The sequence below is a fragment of the Etheostoma spectabile genome, chromosome 14 (genome assembly GCF_008692095.1).
Source record: "Etheostoma spectabile isolate EspeVRDwgs_2016 chromosome 14, UIUC_Espe_1.0, whole genome shotgun sequence".
Classification (NCBI taxonomy): domain Eukaryota; kingdom Metazoa; phylum Chordata; class Actinopteri; order Perciformes; family Percidae; genus Etheostoma; species Etheostoma spectabile.
The window spans coordinates 8,164,840-8,178,353 of NC_045746.1; the positions used below are offsets into that span (position 1 = coordinate 8,164,840).

General features: G+C 40.1%; 1 protein-coding gene across 2 annotated transcripts in view; it reads right to left on the reverse strand.

The window, feature by feature from the left end:
- Positions 1-222: 222 nt before the first annotated feature.
- Positions 223-13,514, reverse strand: part of c19h1orf94 (chromosome 19 C1orf94 homolog) — a 35,497-nt gene continuing 22,205 nt past the window's right edge. The window contains exon 8 of one of the 2 annotated variants that reach the window (XM_032536053.1): positions 223-311. The gene's annotated coding sequence lies outside the window, so the exon portion shown is untranslated. Of the gene's footprint in view, positions 312-4,853; positions 4,999-13,514 lie in introns of those variants that run through there. The other variant, XM_032536056.1, reaches the window with a different exon arrangement.

The window sequence follows — 13,514 nt, forward strand, 5'->3', positions numbered from 1 at the left end:
TCATTTAAATATTTCTTCCATCATGGCAAGGTCCGCAAGGAAAAAAATAATTCCAAACCATTTCTGTGCAGAAACTCACATTAGGCGATACTTACTACACAACAGGCTCCACAAATCCATTTTTTTCCCCCAAGTATTATGCGAGAGATGGTCCAGTTAAGGGATGAGGTTAGAGATGTTTTCAGAGATTTTCTTGGAGGGGGTGGGGGTGGGGGGGGGGGTAAGACGAAGATGAGCAGACTTAAGGTAAGTCCCTCAGGACTTGACAATGTTGCACAGAAGGTGGTTTGTTGAGGTCCGGTTGGGCGGGCCTGTAACAGAAGTTTTGAATTTAACTAAAAAAAAAAAAAAAAAGACTAATTAAAATTTGCAAGCACTCTAAACCCTTTTTATTCATGTCACTATGAAAGGAACAGCGTGTGAAACTGCTTCAGTCATTTCTTGTTGTTACCCAAGTCAGCTCCACCCAGGCCAATATTATCAATTTGAACACCTGCCACGCCGGCATCCCGAGTTGTGAGACAACAGCAGCCTTGTTGGTATTCAAATACGAGTGTCACTGTAATGAAATGGATATTGCCAAGACGGAAAACAATTTGTCAGACGCTTACTCAGAAAGTACAGATTTTATTATGGAGATTGGTCTACAACCTAATTGACACAATGAGGTCAATCAAATTGTGTCAGACATTTGTTTTGCAGGTTACCAAAAGCCTCTTCTTACTCAGATATTTGTTCACTTTTTTGTGAAAAACCTAACTTTACAATCTTTTGAACGTATAAGAATAGCAGGTTCCGATCAGAATATATAACCGCCTCTGTGTGGCAGGTGGTAATGATGCATGTTAGATAAAAAATATGGAAAAGAACAGATTGAATAACACAACATTGTTCGCCACACATTCGACCGTAAGACAGGTGACGTCACGATGATGTATCAGCACTGTGTTCTGGTGTTCTAACACATTACAGTAATTGCCTCGAGAGGAAAACTCCAACTAAAGAGCAACATTTCTAACTTTGATACGTCAAAACGTTTACATATCTCATCTGATTTTAATAGAACATGGAGTAATTCTTCAATTGTTTTTTATGAGGGTCCTAAAAGTCAAATCTAAACTCCTATTTCAGACATCACTGGCCCGAAAAAAACTTAAATAACATATTCAAGACTGGGGAACGGTTTTTACTATACATTACTATGGGAGTTTGGTACATGTCATGTGTTATATGAGCTTTATGTGTCAATCAGGAGGTCCTGGAACACAGGAAGGAGTCTGAAGGCGGGGCAGGAGGAGAGAAAAAGACACATACTCGTCAAAATTCCACAGAGACTGAAGCACATTGGACAAGGGCAGGGGAGAGCTTCTAAAACTAAAACATTTGTTTACATTTATTATTCAGAGCAATTCCCAAAAAATGCTCAAAATCAGCAGGGGGAGGCTTGTAGAAACAGTTTGAAGCTCTCTTTGGGGGGGTCACAAACATCAACCTCAATATTCTGGAGGTCACGACTCAAAAATGACGAGTCTACCTTAACCCTTGAGTTGTCTTTCCATCAACCATCATCTTCTGGCGCTTTTTCCAGTATTTTTTTATTTTTTTAATTCAAAGCCAATAAACCTAATTTTTATGACATTATACAAAAATGTTACAAACGGGTCAAATTTGACCCAAGGACAACACAAGGGTGAAACAGTTGTTTAACAGTTTTTTAAATTACACTTCCTGGTCAATAAATGGCATAAGATAAATGACACATTAAAAAATGCCAAATTATTTGCATTATTGCACAAAGACCATATAATACTCCAGCATTGGATACCATAATTTAAAAAACGTCAACACATGCATCTGCTTGTTATTAAAGCTTTATTGCGTAATTTTTGGATATAATTGAACGTCCGTTACATACAAGCCATTGCCAAATGAGTTGCTACAAAGCTAATTAAGACTATCAGCTCCAAACAACACTGTCTGTTTTCTCAGTATGGCTGTGTTTAGAAGATTGTGGTGTCTGATGACTTTCCCATGCAGAAAATCGGGTGAAGAGTCTGTTTTTTTTCATCCTCCTTGTCCTCCTTGCTTACTAGCAACTTTGTGGAGGAGGAGTGGGGGCGCGTGCACGATCACGGAAGGCTAGTATCACGTCGATGCTCCGACAGTGTTGTTGTCATTACATAGAATTCCTCATGGGGGAGACAGAAACTGCACACTATAGCTTTAAGGCAGCAGAAGAAGATTAGTTAATTGCTGCTACTTGTCTCAAAATCCATTTGATTAGGGAGTCAGGTCCTTAGAGTTTGTGACTGGAGTTGACAGGACTTTTTAAGGACTTTCAACTTGACCATAAATTATCAACAAGCTAAAGAAATTAATCACCACATTCCAGGGGTTATTCAGAAATGTGCTTGTGTTTAAAAGGATTTGAGGAAAACATGTCCTTGGCCCATTATGCACCGCGGTCTGAATGGACACAAAGGACGTGTTCAGGTACACTTAGTTCTTAGTGCTCATGGCTGCCACAAGCAGTAACATGGTTGTCTCCTTTCAGCACTTCAGAAAACACTTTTGTTTTATTTGGTGAGATAGATAGAGATAAAGGGGAAACGACATTGGCATAAAGAACTGTTTTTGTTAAATGTGCATAATTGTAGCTTTCTGAAAAGTAATAGCTTGACATTTTAAGGCATAATCTTACTTTATTATCAAGCATTAGATGACAAGATCAATACCACGCTCGTAATTGCCCATTAAATATGAAGCTATGGCCAGGAGACGGTCAGCTTAGCATAAAGAGCAGGAACATGGGGACACAGTTAGCCTGTCTCTGTCAAACGATTTCTAATGTGTTAGTTAATTAGTGAGCTTTAGTGGATTCACATTTGTTTCCCACTGCTCCCAGTCATTATGCTAAGTTAACCGTCTCCTCAACCTGATCTCACAGAATTCTGTGAAATGAACAAGGCCCCTTAATTCAAAATCTGTGGCAGTTTCACAGAATCGCAAAAAAATCTGTGATGGGCCCATGGAAGAATTCTGTGAAATAAACACGGCCTCTTAGTTGAAGAAAAGGTTGTGGGTGGGCTTGTGGTTCCGTGACACGCGGGAAGAAGGGTACGGATGGTTCTAGGAAAATAAGAAAGTTACTTTAGGAAATCCCGGGTGAAAGTCCTGTGTTTGACCCATCACCCTCCCTAACCAACCTCCTTACGCAGATTTTCGGGCTTTCATACTACTCGCTACCAGACTCGCTATAATGCTACGTCATCTTCTCATTGACTATAAATTGCTCAGCACTACCTGGGACTACGGTTGAAAATTAATCGAATGGCTAACACTGGCACATTTACAGAAATGTTGATTAATGTGTGTTGTCCTTTTATAAATAAAAACACAAAAAATACATTGGCATTGTTGGCATTGTGCCACCACTATGTAAAGCACTGTTTGTGGACCAACAGTTTGTAATCATTTCAAGAATTCTGTGAGACCAAGCTGGTCTCCTTGTTGCAACATCATATTTAGCATATGAACATGAGAGTGGTGTCTTCTCATCTAATTCTTGGCAAGAAAGCTAATAATAATTCCCAACATGTCAAACTATTTATTGTTATTGGAGTATTTTTTGTGTTGTTTTTATAAATAACAGTGAGTTGAATGTAGACAGTTTCAATGGCAGACATCTCCCTGAAAGTTTCCCTGATATCTGTTCTCTGAGCTGCATGTCTGAGCGGTTCTAAAAGTAACAGAACATGCTCATCTCCCACAGGGAGATTTCTTTTAAATGACAAAAATGTTTAAGACCAATGTCAGATTTGCATCACATCTTCTGAAACTTTTACACCCGGCAACCTTCTCATTTTTAACAAATAAAACTTTTGACATTTTGCTATAAAGGGATCGTTTTTCATTAGTCGAAGATCATTTCATGACATGAGAGCGCCATAAAAAATACAATACAGCAACTTTGTGACAGGGCAGGAAAAGTATGAAACATTTCAAAACAATTAACTGTCATGTCTTTAGATTCTGATATAAGTTTGGGAGGTAAGAAGCAGACCTTTGATTCTATTCCTGACTTAACACCCCCGACACAGCTCTACTTCTCCTCCTCCACCAATAGCTCATCAATCTCTTCGACTGAATAACAGTTGACATTTGAAATGCGAGGGCAGAGGAAGAGAAGCCGCGCAGTTTGAGCTTCTCTAATTTCAATCAAATCAGTTGGAATGAGCCCAACCTGCCGTTCAGTGGCTGTGCCCTCTTACAGATCAATGGCCCCTGAGTCTTAATAATCTCTTGAATTGATTGCTTGCCTCATTGATCAGTACTCCGGCATTCACCAATCAAACATCTCTCCGGTAAACAAACAAATAAAGGCATCCCCCGGAAGTTTGGTCCCACGACAGTAGCGATGTGAAGAAAATATATAAACTAAAATCCTCTTTAGAAGAGAATATCAAATCGTAAGAGTGCTAAATATTTCACTGGCTTGATGAAATATGCATTGTAGCCCAGAATGGAGGAAAAAATGCAATGATTTGGTTGCATTATGTATGAGAAGGTCCGCTGGCAAAAATGACTGCACTGTTGAATAATCACCATTTCACTATCACCACAGTACAATGAGATTTTGTTATTACTACGCATCACTCAATTCATTTGGAAAGTGCATACTGTTTGCATTTAGTATTAAGGGCCCAACTTGTGTGTGCACAGAATACAAATGCTCACTAATGAACTTAAGCACTGACTGGTGTCGGATGTGTCCTTTGCCTCTGCCTCACTTGATGAATCTCACTGTGGTTGAGTCCCAAAAGAGCAGTAACCCATAAAAGTTAACTATAGTTGCATGACGCAAATATTTATTAGGCTGCTAACAGGGGGCAATAACAGAGTCGAGTGAATTTTCATTGTGCAGCAATGTCTTCAGCACAAACACAATTACTTTGCGTCACTCCGGCTGTTGTCACACACGGCTGTGTTTCGATGGGCCTGAAAAACAGAAAGAGAGAAATTTGAGTGCACAAACAACTCAGTGTAATCTGGTTTACACACAAATATGGAGCGTGATCTTCATAAGTAAATAGGCCCTCTCATTTGGACACAGGTGACAGAAAACTAGTAGCTTATGCCTTATTTGATGTCATTTAACTGGCCTGGGCCCTGTTTCCCACAATCATCTTCAGGCAAAATTTTAAAATTCATCTAACCAACATTCTCATATTCCTCTTACAAACCTTGTTATGAGTGAGGAGTGTTTCCCAAAAGCATGAGACGCTCTTAGAAATAATCATAATGAACCACTGATAGGAGGCATTGGCCTAAGATATTAATCTCTTATGGCTCTGAAATGCCACATTTACTGTGTTTAAAAAAAAAAAAAAAGTCTCCATATCTTCTCTTTTCCTATTATTTATGACACATATGTCATTTGTCACATGTTTATGTGCGGTAGGTCTTGTACAGATCGATGAGTGAATATTCATGGGCACTGTCAAAACATTTTCATCACATCACTTTAAAGTGTATTCAGCGTCCCGTGCAGGCATCACAGAAAAGCCAGCAATAAAAAGCTCTTAACAGTGAGAGCTCGTAGAAAACACGCTTAACTCCTCAAATCAGTCATTATTGGTGGTAAACTGGGCCCTGCATAATGTAGTCCACAAACCAGCATTTCACATATATGCCTCATGATTTAATTTTACATGAGCTTACTTCTTAACTTGATATGTTTCCTCTTTAATAGCAGTGTAAGACATAGCACACTAAAGGGTCATTTCCAAGTGTATGGTTTGATATTTTATTTATGTGTCTTGCCACTAAGTGGCCCACCCCACACGAAATTACATGACACCAATGAAAACCTAATTTCATTGACAGCTTCCGGTCTAATGTCCACGCACATCATACTCTACTTTGCACAGAATGAAGAAAACATTTTACAGCAGCCACAACACAATAATGTAACCCATAAATATTCCATACTTTCATACAGCTAATAAATAGCTAAATACACAGTATGTCCCTTCCAGACAGAGAATACTTAGGTTTAGCCCATGCTTGTTCTGAAAAGTGTGAACATAAAAATGTCTTACGTTCAAACAACCAAGCTAACAGATTTATATCCAGCCTCATCTCTTTAACTTCCGTTACATAATTGCAATCTTAAATCATGATAAAATGAATGAATGAAAATGAACTTCGTTTTCAATTTTCATTGAGCTCACATAAATAACACGCTTCTCACTGGTGCCCGACCAACATCCGCTTTCAATATGGAGCGGGGGCATACCAGTCACGACCTGAGCACACAGATCTTTTCACCTTGGAAAGATTATACTTTACATATTTCTCAATACCAAACTCATTTTTCCTCTAGGTTTTTGAGTGTAACTCAACCAGTAATCATTGAAGTGGAGAAAGGCATGATGCTGGTCGAGGTTTCCACTCAGAGCTGCTGCAGAAATTTCCTGAACCCTCTGTGGCAGGAAGCCACAACACAATGATAGACTGAGGACACTCTGGAAGTATAAAAGCTTTGCAACTCATCATATCACAAGCCACAGAAAAATCACAGATCGGACATTTATTTATCACACAACAAGTTTTTTTCATAAATATAAACTGTGAACATCAATCATTCAAGGAGAAACCTTAACTAATCATAACTAAATTCAGGTCTGGGTGCCCCCTCCAGGAAAAGGTCTTTGAACATTTGGCCCAGGCCACGCTGACCTTAAATCTGGCTAAATGCTAATTTGGGACAGCTACCGTTACATATGTGGGACAACAGGTGGGACAGGGTCAGGTGCGCCCTCTCGAGGCTAAAGTTGCCGCTAGTAGAGAACTGTTGAAAGGTATTTGTTTTGAACATTTGATCTACTCTAATAATTTCCTCTGACCTGCAATGATGAATGGTTAAGGTTTAAATGAAATGTTATTGCAATAATAACAAATAATCATGATCAAGTTAATAAATGATTTGGTTTTGTAAAAAAAAAAAAGAAACACAGCACTTATCAGAACCATTCACACCGCTTCTTGAAAGGCATCAATGCATTCATGACTTGTAGGACGTGTATACTTCAGACACACGTATTGACCACAAGAGCTCCATGGACATGGAGAGTACTGAGTGCATTAATGTGCACATGAATCTTGGCAATATTCTACAAGGAATGCACTTCAGAAGCCTCAGCAGATAAATAAAGCCAGTATTTGTTTTAGAGCCATTAGTCAGGGCTACTCTGCAATAAATGGAGGCAGATGTTCCATCCCAAGGTCTACAGGAACTGACTGTGTGGCTTTGTCTGAAATGAGATCCTTGATGCACAGGTGCTTTAGAGGGCTGTATTCAAGCTGTCTTATTATTGGTTTCACTTTCAAGGAGAATAAGACACCACCATAAAATAGGATACTTCAAACCGGCTTTTCCCCCCCCTCTGTATATCAAAGACTACAGATCTTTTTTTTTTTTCTTGAAGTAACAATCGGAGTATCACTCAAGGCCTGCGCTGGATCCCCAAGCAATCTTCTACCTATCTTGTATCAAGCTGTCCAAAAATGGAGTTTGACTATACAATAACCAAGCCATAAACTACAAAGGACTCTGCTCCCGTCTTTGGTTTTTTGAGTTGAGTTGCTTCTGACTGCATCCTGCTGCTTTTTCATGCCCGCTCTTTTCTATGAGTGTGTGTGTATGTATGTGTGTGTACGAGTAAGGGGACTGAGATCAGCCTCGTTGACATTCATGTATTAATTTGATGTCAAACAGTCTAAATATTTAAGACACTAGAGGGCAAGGGGAAGAAATCTGGGAGCAGTCACAAGATGCTTTTACTGGTTGATTGTCCTCACTGATTTCATTTGTGCACACGTCCGTTGGAGTGATTAGCTATGTGTACTTGCTAATGAGGGGATGGCTGGTGTGTGAGTATGGGCATGTGTATTTTTGTGTCTCTGATAGAGAAAGACAGAAAGATCTCATAAATATGTACACCCATGTATGCACGTCCACGTCACTCACATCACTGTGTGCCCCTGTGAGGGTCCTTGTGTCTTTTCTCACGTCCGAATGATGAAATTCCAAAAATATATATCAAGGCGAAGAGATTATTTGAATGCTGTTTGGATGACAGGAAAATATATGCTTGGCAGTGATGTTCCTTTTATGCCATCACTTTGATCTTTGACTTTGGTCCACAGAAAGGGGGAATAAATCCTGTTTTTTCTTGTTCTCACTTCCTCACAGACAAAAATCCCACACTGTTTCTCACTAGCTCTCTTGCCAAAAACCAATGCTATCCAAAAAATGCAGGCTTCAGGAAAAAAAAAAATCTCAATTTCTCAAAAATGGTAATCCGGATTTAATCTGAACCAGTGATTCCTGTAGCTTGCTCTGGAGGAAACTACTAGAACGGTTGGGTCCTTGTAAATTCTGGAGTGTGGTCTAGACCTGCTCTATCTGTAAAGTGTCTCGAGATAACGCTTGTTATGAATTGATACTATAAATAAAATTGAATTCCCCACAGGGGCACTTTGGCAGTTGCAGGAGGTACGTGAAGCTCACTTTATTAACTCAACCCAAAAAAAACAAAACTTAAAAATATGTTGACAAATTTGTTAAGAAAAATTGAAAAGTCAAATAGGATTACAAATCGGTGCGATGATTTCTAAACGTGGCATACGCACAAAACGGGGCTGAAAATGTGCGTACGCCACTTCTCACGCAAAGGTTGTTGCCCCGCCACGTGAACTCTGACCCATGCGTACGCACATTTTGGAGACAATGGGAATGGGCGGCGCAGATGGTGAGGTGGTGAACTGGTGTCAGACTGCAGAAAGTCAATGTGGGAAGAAGAATTACTCGTAATATTTTCAGGGATTGATGCCTCACACACGTTTTTTTCTCTCCATATCATCTACGTCAGGGGTCTTCAACGTTTTCCAGGCCAAGGACCCCCAAACTGATGGCGAGATGGAGCAGGGACCCCCTAATTATATATATTGTATAAAACTGTGTTATATCAAACTGGTCCTATAGTGCCATGTGTGCATTGATGACTGAAAGACATCTTCTGCCTCCATTTATCTGTTTACTACAGTGTGTTGAATTCATGTTAATGTGTATTTAAAGACATTTCAATTAGTGGAAAAAATTGCAGGGGGGGGGGGAATATAAAAAAAAGTCTAATCAACCAAAACCTTCGCGACCCCCATGCAGTACCTCCGCGGACCCCCTAGGGGTCGCGGACCCCCTGTTGAAGACCCCTGATCTACGTTATCGTGAAGATTAATCCAGCAGTGTTATATGTGATTGTACTGACTGATAATTGTTTCATAAACGCCTTTTTAACTTGTAACTCCAATCTTAACCCTTATGTTGTCTTCACTTCCGGGACCCTCTCGTATCCCTCAGGTCCAACTGACCCGTGACTTATTTGGGGTTTAAAAAAAAAAATTTTGAAATAAAGTTTTACTTCACAATCTATAAACAAATATTTTCTTTGTCTCAATTTCAAACAGATGAGATAACATATATGTTTAGGGAATGCAATCAGTGCATTTGTAGCACACAATTAAAAATGCAAGTGTGATTTGTTTCTTGTCATAAGGTTATAATTCATGTTAACAATCCACTATGGAAATAACGAAATTGGTCATATCCAGAATAATTTTCTGAATTAGGTCAGGAATACATGTTTATCACAGAAAATAAGGTAAGGCCATAAATTTTCAGGTAGAAAAAATGGAACTATTTTTCTTCATGTAAAAATTTGAAATGGGTCAATTTGACCCGAATACCTTGCAAGGGTTAAATCAAAATTTGTTCTTAATATTTAATCTGCGCCGTCACATTGTCCGCTACGGAGTGCAGGAGGAGGGGATGGCCCGACTACATGGAATACAGGATAGCATCAAATACCCCACTGTTAGATATTGGCAGAACACAGCGTAAATAACTTATACACTAATATCTGCGCATACATCATCAAATGTCAAAGTCTGAAAAAACAGCTGTTATGCACTTGGTTACACTTAATGTCCTCGTTACCAGAACTTTAATACTGTTGGTGACAAAACCTGCATGAAGAAAAGTGTGTTTCCCTTTTGCACTTTGGTCTTCAAATTGTATCTCTGGGTGGGGGACATGATATAGTTGATGCTGTGCTTTTGGCAAGGTGTTAACAATCATAAATTGTTGAAAACAAAAAGTACTGCTGTGACAATCTTATCATATGCCTGTAGGTCTGGTGTATATCGAAGCTGTCCCCGAGTGCCATAGTGCCTGTGTAGTCAGGTTTTCCTATACTGTGCGAGAACAGGCCAAAATTATAATTCGATTTGCAGCAATTCCCTGAAGAGTAAGTGTCTGAGAGGTTTTTTTTGCTTTTTCTCTGCCAGCCGTCATGATTCGGCATGAATCGGCGTCACAAAAGAACAACTGCCAGGGTCATTAACATACTTTTAAGCATTCACGAGGTGCTTTGCATTGACTGTTTATGGTTAAAAATGGGCGTTTACAGGGCGGGATAAGAAGTGGATTCACGTAAGCACACCTGTAGGTAATTTGTAATTTATAAAAGGAACCTTGCTTACAGATTGGCATGCGCACGGTTTATAAATCAGATTTTTTTTTTTTTGATGTACGCCATTTTTGTCTTTTGGGCGTACGTGCACTTTAAGTAAAGATCATACACAAACTTTTATAAATGAGACCCCTGATCTTTACTGTATTAACAATAACCAGTGAGCTGCCCATCAACCTTAGTCAGTTATGTGTTGTAATTTAGACTACATCACTTGTTGTAATTGAAAGTTTGTCTGAAAACTAGTCTGCAACCAAGCAGAGAAGATGAAACAGGCTAGTTGATACCAGAGCATATGAGCGGTGAGAGTTCCCGCTCCTTATGCCGGGATCGTTCCCTTCGCTCCCCTGCTCAATGCTGCTCTAAGTCTGCTCCGCTTAATATCGCTCACCACTCAACTCATATTTCCCCCCACTCCACTCAAATCGCTCACCACTCGCTTCAGAAGGAGGAAAAAGGCTGCATTGTATTTATCAGATAAACGGTACCTGCCTTCCCTTCATGCCCAGAGCTCGGCAAGCAAAAAGGCCGCAGGATGACAGGCACTGACGGCATGGAGGGAGTCGCCGTTCATACGGCATGTAGTGGCTCGGGCATGCTTCGAACTCATGGTCTGAGCTGTAACTGAGCCAAATGTTAGCGTATAGTGGAGCGGAAGATATGGCAACACTCCCAACATTTATAAACTCCGCTCTGCGCTTCATACAAATTCGTACCGCTCACACTCCCTCCACACCTGCCGCTTTGGTTTGGGCCAATCAGCATCACACAAACACCCCCTCCCCCTCATGTGACATGTCAGACTGTCTCTGTCAATCAGATAATCACGCCCACGTCTCGGAAGACACCAAACTGATATCATAGCAAATGGTTGAAATAGTTAGCTAAAAGTAAAGGATAGAAACGTCCAGCAAAACAGGTGTTCCTCCACTGTGTTACAGTGGCCATAGGGGCCGCTGAAGACCTCCAATGATCTAACCCAAGCCCTCTGTAGCTTATACACATTCAGTGTGTTTACATGCAGTTAAAACAAAGTTACGATTATTTGAGGTTGAGACAACACCCCGGAGTTCTTACAACCCATTTAACAGACCTAGCGAACTCCTTAATTAACCGAGGTATTTCTTCATATGTAGACCTTAATCAGTGGGTCGGGTTAAGCGTCTGCGCATGCTCCGTACTGCCCCTCCCGACTTAGCTGAACTGGTATTTGGGGATTTTTAGGCCTTTATTTTCCCAAGACAGATGAAGACAGATGAAAGGGGAGAGAGAGAGAAGGGGAAGGACATGCAGCAAACCCGCGGCCACTGCGTTGAGGAGCTGCCCTCCATATGCAGTATGTGCACCTGCTCTACCAACTGAGCTGACCCGGCCACAGCTGAAGTGGTTTTTGATAGTGTTTGCGATACTGCAAAGTTTGGTTTTGATCCCAATTACCAAGATACCAGGTAAATACAGGGCCAGTCTCGCCAACGCCAATACGATACCAATACTTTTCAATAACTAAGGTGGATGCATCATCAAATTGCTAAATCTGAATGAATTTTCATGACCTTTAAGTGTTTTTTGTGATTGTATTTGTTGTGTGTCAACACTGTATTTTTACAAATTTTACAGCTTGTCATTGTTTTATTTTTGACCTGAAAATCTAGCTGCTTTAATTGTAAAGTGCACTGAGACCATGTTGAATAGTGATTTTTCACTTTAAATCAAATTTGATTCAATTTGACTCGCACGGTGTCTTTCCGTGACACATTTGCTGATTGTCCGAGGCTAAAGATGCGCAATGCAAGGTGTGAGAAGTGTGCGAGGTAGATGAAAAGGGAGGTCACTTGAGACGAGCCGCCCAAAGAAAAGGTTGCTGAAAAGCCCAAAGAGCCTGAAGACTGTGAGACTGAAAAGAAAAGGGTCTAATGGCTGTTAAAAAAAAACATGTCACCTCTTTTCATGTTCTTTCTTCCTCCTGTGTCCACAAAATGACACCGCTGAACCATAAAATTCTGCAGTGCTCACCTCTCACCTGTCTTGTGTCTGACACAGATCGGTTTGCGACACTTTGACACCGACAGTCACCCCCGCCGTTGGGTGTGGAGTTCCAGTTATCAAGCCTGCTGCCGTGAGCCTCGATCCTTCACGCTCACTGAAGGCGCACAAAAGGAGGCAGAGAGAAAATGGCATTGGAAATTCGGAGAAAATACAGTGCCACAAAGGGATTGTTGATGAAAAGCATTGTGGAATTTAAGAAGGATCGAAAAACGGTTTAATTTCAAAAGACTTTTTCTTTTTTCTTTTTTTGTCTGCCTTTGATGCAACCAACAGAATTGATTCCTACGGTTCCTTTTTCCTGAAACATCCTAGTGCTGCAACAAAACTAACCTATAAAAACACAATCAATTGGACATTTGCCTCTTGGCCAAGGGCTTTCTCCTTCATCTTTAGGTAATTCATAGAAGTACTTTTGCATTCTTTCTGTTGATAGATCTACTTGACGTGCCCACTTCATGAGAGTTCACGAAGGTCTTTTACATTTGCGTTTTGAAAGAAAGATTCTCTGGCACAAAGGAATTATTGGTTTGTTCAGAGGAAAGAAAAGAATTGGCACGAGCATTAACAACTGATGATTGTTTGGTACACCACCTTTGACAGACAGTCACAAAGTGCTTCACATGATACGATTGTTCAAACAAGACCCAAACAATAAAATGATTTAAAAAATGGAATAAAAATGAAAAAGACTTAAAAAGACAACATGACAAACCTGAGCAAAATGCCATTTTAACCCTTGTGTTGTCTACCAGTCAAAATTCAAAATCAATACCTTTGTTGAGGATTTATATCGATGTTATTAACTTCTTCTCATGTTTTTGTACCTTTTTTTTCAACACTCATAAGTCTTTTTTTCAATGTTTGTCACTTTTT